The sequence below is a fragment of the Amblyomma mixtum genome, chromosome 2 (genome assembly GCF_055824585.1).
Source record: "Amblyomma mixtum isolate Tamu chromosome 2, ASM5582458v1, whole genome shotgun sequence".
Classification (NCBI taxonomy): domain Eukaryota; kingdom Metazoa; phylum Arthropoda; class Arachnida; order Ixodida; family Ixodidae; genus Amblyomma; species Amblyomma mixtum.
In genome coordinates this window covers 209,497,179-209,508,024 of record NC_143013.1, presented here as the reverse complement: position 1 = coordinate 209,508,024, position 10,846 = coordinate 209,497,179, and positions in this window count along the sequence as shown.

The window sequence follows — 10,846 nt, the reverse complement described above, 5'->3', positions numbered from 1 at the left end:
GTTCAACCCACTTGCTGAAGTGATCCGTGACCACCAGCAAGAACTTGTTCCTGCTTGGTGTCGTGGGATACGGTCCCATGATGTCACACGCCGCGATTTGCCAGGGAGTCTGGCTGTTAATCGGCTGCATGAGGCCGGGCGGTCGTCCACCCCGGGGCTTCACGCTTTGGCACACATGACATGAGCGGGCGTAGCGTGTTACGTCCCTTTTCATGCCAAGCCAGGTAGCAAAGCGACACAACTTGATGTAAGTCTTGGGGCCGCTTACATGCCCAGCGATGCACGAGTCGTGAAAGTAGCGTAACAGTGCCGCTCTCAACACCCGCGGTATCACCACCTTGAACGCCTCACTTGTGTCGTTCTCGGATGGGATATACCTCAGCAGGACGCCGTCGGAATCCAGCAGATAAGAATCCAGCGCGCTCACAGCACTACCAGCTGTTTCCAAGCGCTCCGCACCGACAGCAAAACCAGCTGTCCCCGTGTGCGCGGCGGCCCGGCCGCCCGGCTCCCTGAGCCCGTCGAACACTTTTCGACAAAATGAATCCATCTGCTGAGCTTCGAGCAGCTCCTTTCTGCTGAACGCGATCCCCACGGAACTCGCGTAGTCCACGTGGTTCACGCTCTCGCCTGGGGTCAACGGTCGGTCCGTGTCCCTTACATCGGCTACGGCTGGCGACAGTCCCGCACTCTCTCCCTCTGTCGGGTGGTCGGTCGCGTGACCTTCCTCGCCCTGGACAGGCGCTCGCGAGAGTGCGTCAGCCACGGCGTTGTTCTTCCCTCTGCGGTAGCGCACGGTAAAGTCGTAGCGCTGCAGCAACAGGGCCCAACGCGCCAGGCGGCCGCTCGGCTCGCTGAGGCGTCTCAGCCAGGTGAGCGCCATGTGATCCGTCTCGATCACAAATGCCACCCCGTCGACGTAGTAGTCGAACTTCCGCAGAGCAAAAACTATCGCGAGACATTCCTTCTCAGTCACCGAATAGTTTCTCTCTGCCGGCGTCAGTGAACGGCTCGCGAACGCTACCGGTCGGAGGACGCCTTCGTGCTCCTGAAGCAACACTGCTCCTAAGCCCAGGTCGCTTGCGTCGGTTTGAATCACAAACTCCCTGTTTAGGTCAGGTAGCTGCAACTCAGCCGTGTCCGCGAGCACCTTAACGAGGTTGCGCAGTGCAGCCTCTTGCTCGGGACCCCAACTCCAGCGCTCGCCCTTCTTCAAAAGCTTTGTCAAAGGTGCCTGCAGCGCTGCGCAATCTGGGATGAACTGGCGATAAAAGTTCGCCATTCCCAGGAAGCGTCTGAGACCAGCTAGATCTGACGGCGACGGAAACTTAAGCAAAGCCTCGAGTTTATCCTCGCACGGCAGAATGCGGCCTTTGTCGATCGTGAACCCCAACAGTGTTATCCGGGTCGCGGCGATCTGTGCCTTCTTCGGGTTCAAAGTGATTCCCGCGGACCTCAGCCTCTCTAGGATGTCCCTCAAGTGGCGCAGGTGTTCCTCGAACGTTTTTGAGTACACCACGATGTCGTCTAGGTATGCGAGCGCGTGGTGCCACTTCGCATCTCCCAGAACACGGTCCATTAGGCGCTGATAAGTAGCGGGTGCTCCTACCAAGCCAAAAGACATTCTCTTGAATTGGAAAAGACCTCTGTGACAAGTGAAAGCAGTCTTCTCCTTATCACGCTCATCCATTTCAACCTGAAAGTATCCGCGGCTAGCATCGAGCGTAGTAAAGTACTTCGCCCCACCTAGGTTGGACACTAGAGAAGAAATGGTTGGTAGAGGGTACGCATCCTTTTTCGTAACCTCATTCAGTCTGCGGTAGTCCACGCAAAGCCGATATGTATCGTCTTTCTTTGGGACTAAGACTACCGGGAAGCCCCAAGGGCTGTTAGACCTCTCAACAACGCCAGTATCGATAAGTTCGTCTAAGGCGCCGTCTAGTGCTTTTCTCTTAGCCAAGCTGATTGGTCTAGGATTGCACTTCCAAGGCAGAGCATCACCCGTGTCTATTCTGTGCCTTACTAGTGTAGTCAGGCCAGGCCGGTCCGTGAATGTCGCGTTGAATTCGTAGAGGAGAGATGACAAACGTGCCTTCTCCCTCTCCGATACGCTGTTCACCTCCGACAACAAAGGGTGCATTGACCTCACTGGCACGGTAGAACAACTTTCTACCGCGACAACATTCTCTGTGGGCCCTCTCTCAGCGGCGACTGTCCGCTCGCATGCTTGTTTCCGGGCCGGCGGGGGTGATTTTCCACGGTCACTCCCCGCTAGCTCCGCGTTCGGAGCCGTAATTGACTGCGAGGCCGCGGGCGCTTTTGCAAAAAGCTTCAAGGCGCCGGTGGTGCGCTCTCGATAGCCTCCGCTGGCTATGTCTATCACAATGCCTGTCTTGGCTAGGAAGTCTCGCCCAAGAATTACAGGAACGGATAAACAGGGAAGATGAACGAGGCGTTGTCGCCGCACGCGTCTTTCCCAGCGAACCACTATCCTAGCTGCACCGCTGGATTGCGCTGTGCCGCTCGCGAGGCGAAAAGTGGTATCGCACTCTCTCAACCGGATTTTGTTCTGGCGGAGATGGTTTAGCACTTCATCACCGAACAAAGAAGCGCTTGCCCCTGTGTCGAGTAACGCGGTGAATTTCTTTCGAGCTATCGTTAGCTCGATGAACGGCGCTGGCAAGTCAACAGAACTTCCTACGCGACATGCCAAAGGCGCTAATAAACCGGGGTTCTCTGTGTAAGCCGCGCGGGATCGAAGGTCGATCACCGGCGGCTGTAGCCGTTTCCCGACTGTGTTTGGTCACGGGCGGGGAGGCGGCCACAGTCGCGGGCGAAGCTTTGCCCCGGTTGGTCACACCTGTAGCAGCGGTTGCTCGGGCTCCGACGGGCTAGGCGCTGGTCGCCACGTTCCGGTCGGTCGTTTCGATCTCGATCTCGCGGTGCGGACGGTGGGGGCCGCTCGTGCGGCCGCGTGTCGGCCTCGCGATCTCGGCTACAGGTGTTCCGCTCTGCGGCAGCGTGTGCTGTTCGCAGCGCGTAGCTGAATGGGTCCAAAGCGCGGTCGGACAATTCCCAACCCCTCGGGACACGCTCGTCAGCAAACTGTGCTGTCGCTTCAGCTCTAGACGGACTACGCGCTGAGCTGCCATTCCACGCGCAGCGCGGCTCAAGTGACTGCGATGCAGGTGGCGGCGGCCGATACGCTCGCGCAGAGAGGATGTCTCCCTGAATGCGCTTCGCCTCAGCTGCTAGCTCGTCCAGGTCTCTAAACCTGCCTCCTCTCAGGTAGGCCGCGAAAGTCGGGTGCGCTTGTCGTGTGACACGCTCAACTTTCTCCGTGTTTGTGGCGCGAGGGTCAGCGAGGCGATACAGTTCGTCCATCGCTCGGACGTACTCTAACAAAGACTCGTCGGGGTGCTGGGTGCGGAGTTCCAGCTCCCTCCTCAAACGCCACTCGTAGTTTGCGGGGAGGAATTCGTCGCGGAAGCTTGCGCTAAACTCCTCCATTGTCCTCGCTCGGTTGCCGGTTAGTCGGTATACCAGCGGGCCGCTTGCTCCGTCAAAGAGACAGGCACAACACGCGCGAGCAGTTCGGCGTCTGCAATTCCTGTCGCTTGCTGATAATGCAGCAGACGGTCGAGGTACTCATTAGCCCCTGTTCTGTCGTGGTACCCCGTGTAGGTAGGTACGTCTATCCTAAGACGGGGTGCCTGGGCCGGGGCTTGCAAATTGTTTTGCAACATACCCGCTAAGCTCTGCATAACTTGCATCGCGTTCTGCAAGAGCACCTCGGATGACGGCGGACTAACGCCCCCGGAGTTGGGCGCAGCCGCTGATGGCGTCGAACAATGAGGCGTAGGTGCCCTATTGTTCGCACCACGGAGCGGCGGGGTGCCCGATGTGGTGCCCTCCGTACCAGGCCTAAGTCCTGCCGACGCGCCCGGGAATGCAACTCGGCTATTCCGCGTGGAACACTCAAGATTTACGCCTTCCATAGGCAAGTCAAGTAGGGAGCCCTGGCTCTGTGCCGCTAGCTCTGACAGCATGAACAAAGACTGGAAGTCAGGCCTATCAGCTGCCATTCTTTGTTAGCGCGTCGACAGTCGTTCGCTCCAACAAAGTACACTGCTCAATGCCTAGTTCGCCCCACGTTCGGGTGCCAAGATATGGGGTCACCCGCGAGCAGCCGGCCGGGAAGGCGAGCTTCCGTGTCAGCTATGCGCGGGCGTTCTCGTGTCCCCAACCCGTGGAGCAAAGTCACAGCCACGGCGGGTTCGGACGAAGTAGGCAACGAACAGAGTACGCTAGGAAACCGTTTATTTACCTAGCGCAAGGCAAAGCACACTGCGGAAGAATGTTCTATCCGATAATATATGGTTCAGCAGCTTACCAGGTCGTCGTCGACCGGCGTTGAATAATCCGGGAGGGCGCGGGCAGGAGACGGGGTCGGCGGGGCAATCGGGCAGTCACCGCCGCGAGAGGAGAGACTAGACAGCCTTTGTTCCCGCGTGAGCTCGCCTTAAACCCCTACGACATTGCATCCCCTTGAGCAACCGGTTGCAACCAAGAGGGGTCGTTCACCCCGTTCCTAAGATGCCAGAGCGTAGGCGTGACGTCACGTCCGAGCTGAGAGTGAGGAGAGTTGCCGGGTGCCCTCCTCTCCCCATTCCCTGCGGCTTGCGCTCTCGTCTCGTGACTCGGCGCGGGCAGGCGAGGGATATCTGTATATCCCACAATATCCATAAAGCTTTCGACACAATAAGCCATGATCATATCCTGACGACATTAGCCACCACGGGGTGTGGCACCCGCATATGGCAATATATTCGGGCCTTCCTTCAGGGGCGCACGGCAGACCTCCACCTTGGGGATATTGCCTCCCAGCCTTTCCCCCTGCCTAACCGGGGAACCCCACAAGGGGCGGTTTTATCACCTTTACTCTTTAACATTGCCCTAGCGCCACTGGCAAAGGTCCTTGCTGCTGTCCCAGGGCTCCACACAGCCATATATGCAGATGATATAACCCTCTGGACAACGGGAGGATCCCTTGGAACAGCTCAGGATATCCTGCAATCTGCCATAGACATCACCACCACTCATTTAGCAAACACAGGCCTCCGTTGCTCTCCAAATAAATCGGAACTCCTGCAGCTGAAACCCCTCCCCAGTGACCCCCCGATTGAACTGCACATGTACGAGAATCCAGTGCCCATTGTGCCTCAGGTGAAGATTCTCGGCCTTCTAATTAACAACACACTCGATGCAACCGCCACCCTTCAGCTCTTGCAGAGACAGACCAAACAGGTCGCTGCACTTATCAGGCGGGTGGCAGCACGCAATCATGGGCTGTCTGAACGCGAGACCCTCAATATGACAAATGCACTAATCATTAGCCGCATTACATACCACCTTCCATACCACATACTCACTCAGCAGCAAAGACAACAGGCAGACATCCTAATACGCACGGCCGTCACCTCTGCCTTACGTCTTCCACGGACGGTTAGCACGAAACGTCTCCTGGCCACTGGTACCCACAATACAGTGATCGAATTAATAGAGGCTCAACGAACCAACCAATTAGTCCGCCTGAGTCGCACGGAAACAGGACAATGCCTACTGCGACAGCTACGTCTCAATCCACCAATTCCCACCCCAACAAGTACTACACCTTACATGATTTCTCTGCGCACGCAGGATCACATATATCAGGAGCCCCTACCGCGCAATATGAGTGCTAGTCTCCATCACGGTAGGCGGCAGGCACGAGCGAGCTATTACACCAAAACATACAGAAACCGCTCCGATATCCTTTATGTCGACGCGGCACAAAATTCTAAACCAGGACATTTCACGGCCGTCGCAGCCTATGAAGACGGCACAGTGGGGGCCGCCGCCACTATTCGAACTAATTCGCCTGCAGAGGCGGAAGGAGCCGCCATCGCACTTGCTCTGGCCCACTCCATCATTGACAAAAACATAACAGAAATTTGCACAGATTCACAGGCCGCGTACCGCCACTACCTAAAGGGCGTGGCGACTCCGGCAACACACCGTATTCTTACCACGGCCACCTCTCTCGACCGAACGGTTACTCTGTCGTGGGTCCCTGGGCATGCCTCGATCCCCGGTAATGAGCGCGTTCATGCGCTGGCCCGAGAACTCTCCTCCCGGACCCCGGAGGATCAGGCACCCAACCCTGCGCAAGAAGCACCTTCGGTCCTCTCTACATATCACCAAATTACCATATTTTACAAATTCAGCCGCATGACACTGCCACCACCCCACAGTACCTTGTCGCCCTTATCCAGCGCCACATGGCGGCAATTACAGACAGGCTGCTTTATTTCACCCGACCGCCTCTCATGCTTTCATCCCACCTTTCCTCCTGATTGTAACACCTGTGGCGTGCCCAAATCCACACTTTTCCATTACCTTTGGGAATGTCCTTCCCCAAAGGCAGTATCCCCCATCCCCAATCCCACTCATTCTTCCTGGGAGGCTGCTTTACGGACCGCTCAGCCCGCCGGCCAGAAATGGCTAGTGGATCGGGCTTTACGTGAAGCACTAGCCCGTGGACTCCTGGACCAGTAGGGGACCACCCTGGAAGATTTTTTTATTTTTTTTTTTGTGTGTGTAATAAAGTTGTTTCCATCCATCCATCCATCCGGAATAATTTCGACCACCTGGGAATCTCTAACGTGCACTAGCATCACACTGCACACGGGCACCTCTCGTGTTTCGCCTCCATCGAAACGCGGCCGCCGCGGCCGGGTTCGAACTCGGGAACTCCGGCTCGGTAGCCGAGCGCCCTAACCACTGAGCCACCGCGGCGCGTACCCGTTTTTCCCGTTCAGAATTTCGGTCTCCGCGCGAGAAATAGAAATTAAGGAACATGAACCCTATTCGTATACTATCCGCTGTAACGCTCGTTGTTCATACATGACGTTTGGATGCTTCGGGCCGGGTTCAGACTACGATTAAATGCGAATTCGGCATTCTGATGTAGGCGAAATTCAAGAGCGCCAGTGCGGTATAGAGTTGCCAGTGCACGTTAAAGACATACGGGTGGCCGAGCATAAACACGTAGCCCTCCAATGCATACACGTAACGTGCCCGCACTCCGCTTTCTGAAATAGTGAACTCCCTAACCTCCCCGCACGCCCTATTTCTTTCCCAGTAGCCGCCTTCCTGAAAATGCAGTTCTCGGGACAAACAACGATATATACTCTCTTACAAAGACCGATGGAGGCATCTGCGTGCACTGCATAGTTACGACAGACAGACGCAGCGCCCACAAATGCTCCCATCGGTACACTATACAGGGTGTTTCACCTAAGACTGCAATTTTTAAAAATAAGCTATTTGAATTAGATGCGCGCTTTTTCTGGCATAGCATTGTCAGTGGTGTAGTACATCTTAATGCAGCTAAGACGTGCTAACTAGCAGGCTTGTTAACCAATATTTAATAGTTAACTTTTAAACTATTACCGTTGGGCTCCTTAATTATTGAGAGGCATGCAGCCCACCGTAAGTAATGTCCATATCCGTTTTTAGAATTTCGAGAACGCGATTATCCTCGGAGTTGTGGCCCAACAAATTTCGCCTACATCGCGCCAAAATACATGCGGTTTGAGAAGCTTGCAGGCAAAGCAACCTCTCCAGTGAACTTAATTCATCGAGATAGCCAAAATTTGTTGGGCCACAGCGCCGAGGATAATCGCGTTCTTGAAATTCTAAAAACGGATATGGACATTACTTACAGTGTGCTACATGCCTCTCAATAATTTAGGAGCCCAACGGTAATAGTTTAAAAGTTAACTATTAAATATTGGTTAACAAGCCTGCTAGTTAGCACGTCTTAGCTGCATTATCATGTACTACACCGCTGACAATTCTATGCCTAGAAAAAGCGCGCATCTAATTCAAATAGCTTATTTTAAAAAATTGCAGAAAGTCTTCGGTGAAACACCCTGTATAGACCAACCAGCCCTAACGCAAGCTATAATTAAGATTATTATTACGAACGGCTCGATTATCGGCGCCTTGTACGATACTGAACTGTACGTAGGAGGCACTAGACGACGAGCTTCGAGAGTCAGAAAAAGGTACTAAATAACTCCTTTTAGGGAGCAGTGTTTTGATGGCCGTAAAACGCTTTTCTCCGTGTGATTCAAGGCTCGGCTTCACTTCTGAACGGGCTGTTTAATGCCACCCGGTGGAGCCTATAGGCCTCGGCGACTATGCTAATAAACAAATTCATTGGGCTAATACATTTTCGCATTCGTTCTATAGGTACTCTACTAGCCTGATACGAGCTTGAATCAGACAATAGAGGGATCAGCACACACAATTTGACACAAGAATAGCACTAACTTCTTGGAGGTCAGCAGTTACTGCGGTCTTCAATTAACAGACTGTTGCAGGAAAACCTGCGCAGTTTTGCAGGACACATAAAGAATCTCTAGTCTAATATTTATTTAGGTATCTTCGCTGATCAACAACTCGCCACCGGTGCATATGACTCCGCTGTTCAGATCGAGGGGCTGTAAAAGCTCCAAGAAGGTTACCTACCTATAAACAGTAAATGTAGGGAATGTGTACGCTTAGAAACCCAGCCTCACGGTTATAGACCGTTAACTAAGCTGCCTTCCAGCATCAGGGAACCTAATATCCTACCTGATTTTCTATTTGCTGCATTTATTATTGACTAACGGTTGTTCATAAGCAAACAAGCTAGTATTTCTTCTATTACAATTTTCGATAGGGCAGGAAACCGCTCAGGATAGGAGCTGACAATACCCCCCCTCCCCCCCCCCCCCCCCGGTAATACGGGTCTTGCTTTAGCGTTGTAGTCCGTTTCAGATAGCTGTGACGCTAAAAGATGGCTTCTACGGACTCGGTAGTTGTCAAAGACTGGCATAGCTCGCCGAACTGCTATTAGGATGCTAATGTGAGTGGCGAAAAAGACAAAAAGCGCCGTGTACTGATGCACATTTCCTTGCTGCGACTTGTCTTTCAGCGTTAATTGGCTCATATGTTAACTGTCATTTTAAGTTTTTGTTTATTATTATTACTAAGAATAAGACCAAGAACCAGGAGTTATGAAACAGTTTCGGGAGAAACATCCTCATGGACTTTACGTGCCAAAGACGAGGGAGCACGTCTGCAGAGAAAGCAGCCACCCTCACCCAAAATTACGCACAGACCATCGGACTGTCTTGCTCCCCAGAGAAGTCCGAACTCTTCCTCATCCGGCCTAAGAACCACCGCTGCCCCCGCTCCCCCATTGCCATTGAACTGAATGGTGACCCGGTACCTGAGGTTGGCACCCTCCGTGTATTGGAACTGCACATCCAGAACGATGGCAAAAACACCACCACCCTCAAGAAACTCAAGCAGGTTGTAGGCGCGATATCGCACCTCATCCGCAGGGTTTCGAGACATCACAGAGGCATGAAGGAGCGCGACCTATGTCGCCTCATTCATGCCTTTGTCCTCAGCCGTGTGCTGTACACTACCCCATACTTACACCTATCCAAACATGACATAAACGCTTTGGATGCTTTGATTCGCAAGGCATTCAAGGTAGCACTTCACCTTCCCCTCAACACACCCACAGACAGATTACTAGGCCTGGGCCTCCACAATACGATCGGGGAACTGGTGGAGGCCCACCGACAGGCCCAATACATCAGGCTCACACAAACCTCCACAGGTCGGTATATCCTGGACACCCTCGGAATCAAAATACCGGCCAACGACCCAACCCTCCTCGCCATCCCACGATCCCTTCACCGAGAGCTCCTCATCAGGCCGCTCCCGAGGAATATGCACCCGTCCCACAATGAGCAGCGCCGCAGAGCCCGTGCGAAGGCACTTCATCGAGCGTACGGCCCCCAGCCGGACGCCGTGTGGGTGGACGCTGCCTGCACGGGTGATGAAGCGACAGCAGCTGTCACACTACCTCTCCCTCCAGACACGTCCCCAGAGGCTGCAGAGGAAGCCGCCATTGCCCTTGCTATAACCCGCACGGAAGCCCGGTACATTTTAAGCGATTCTAAAACTGCGATTCTAAATTTTGCTCGAGGCCGAGTCCATGTCCCAGCTTTTGGCATACTGGACTCGCCCGATGCCCCCCCGCCCCGCCAAGTGGAGCTGATATGGGTGCCCGCGCACTCCGGGAATCCCGGAAACGAGGCCGCCAACCTTTTAGCCCGAGGTTCTTTAAACCGGGCTCAGGTGGCCTCTGATCGGGGATTCACGAAGGAGCGCATGCACTCATTCAGTGAGCTGACCCAGGCGCACAGAGCCTTACGCCAGCTCTACCCCCCGCCCCACCCCTCCCTAGATAACAAACACGCAACACTCTGGCGCAGACTACAGACACACACTCTCCCTTCACCCCTTACCCTAGCCCATTATCATCCCTCCTTCCCCACTCCGGCATGCACTCTATGCCCAGAACCCTTCGCTTCTTCATTCCATATCCTTTCCCTCTGCCCGGCGGACCCTCCCCCGCGGGACCTAGAGAACCTCAAGACCTGGGAGGACTGGGAGACCCTGCTGCGCTCGGAGGACCCGGCCGTGCAGACCATCGCCACTGGCCGTGCTGCCAGTGTTATGGACCTTCGGAACATAAACACTTGAGTGCAGTGGGGTCGTGCGGGGACCCTGGGGCGTGCCCCGAATTCCTCTGTAAATAAAGTTTTCTCTCTATCTCTCTGCAGAGAATGCTCCTCCATATTATGTTCGACAACTCACGGTTTTCTCACTGGCTCCGAAATATCAATTAAAGGGTGCTTTCGCAATATTGAAATCCGGACAGCAGCATCGGCCGCAG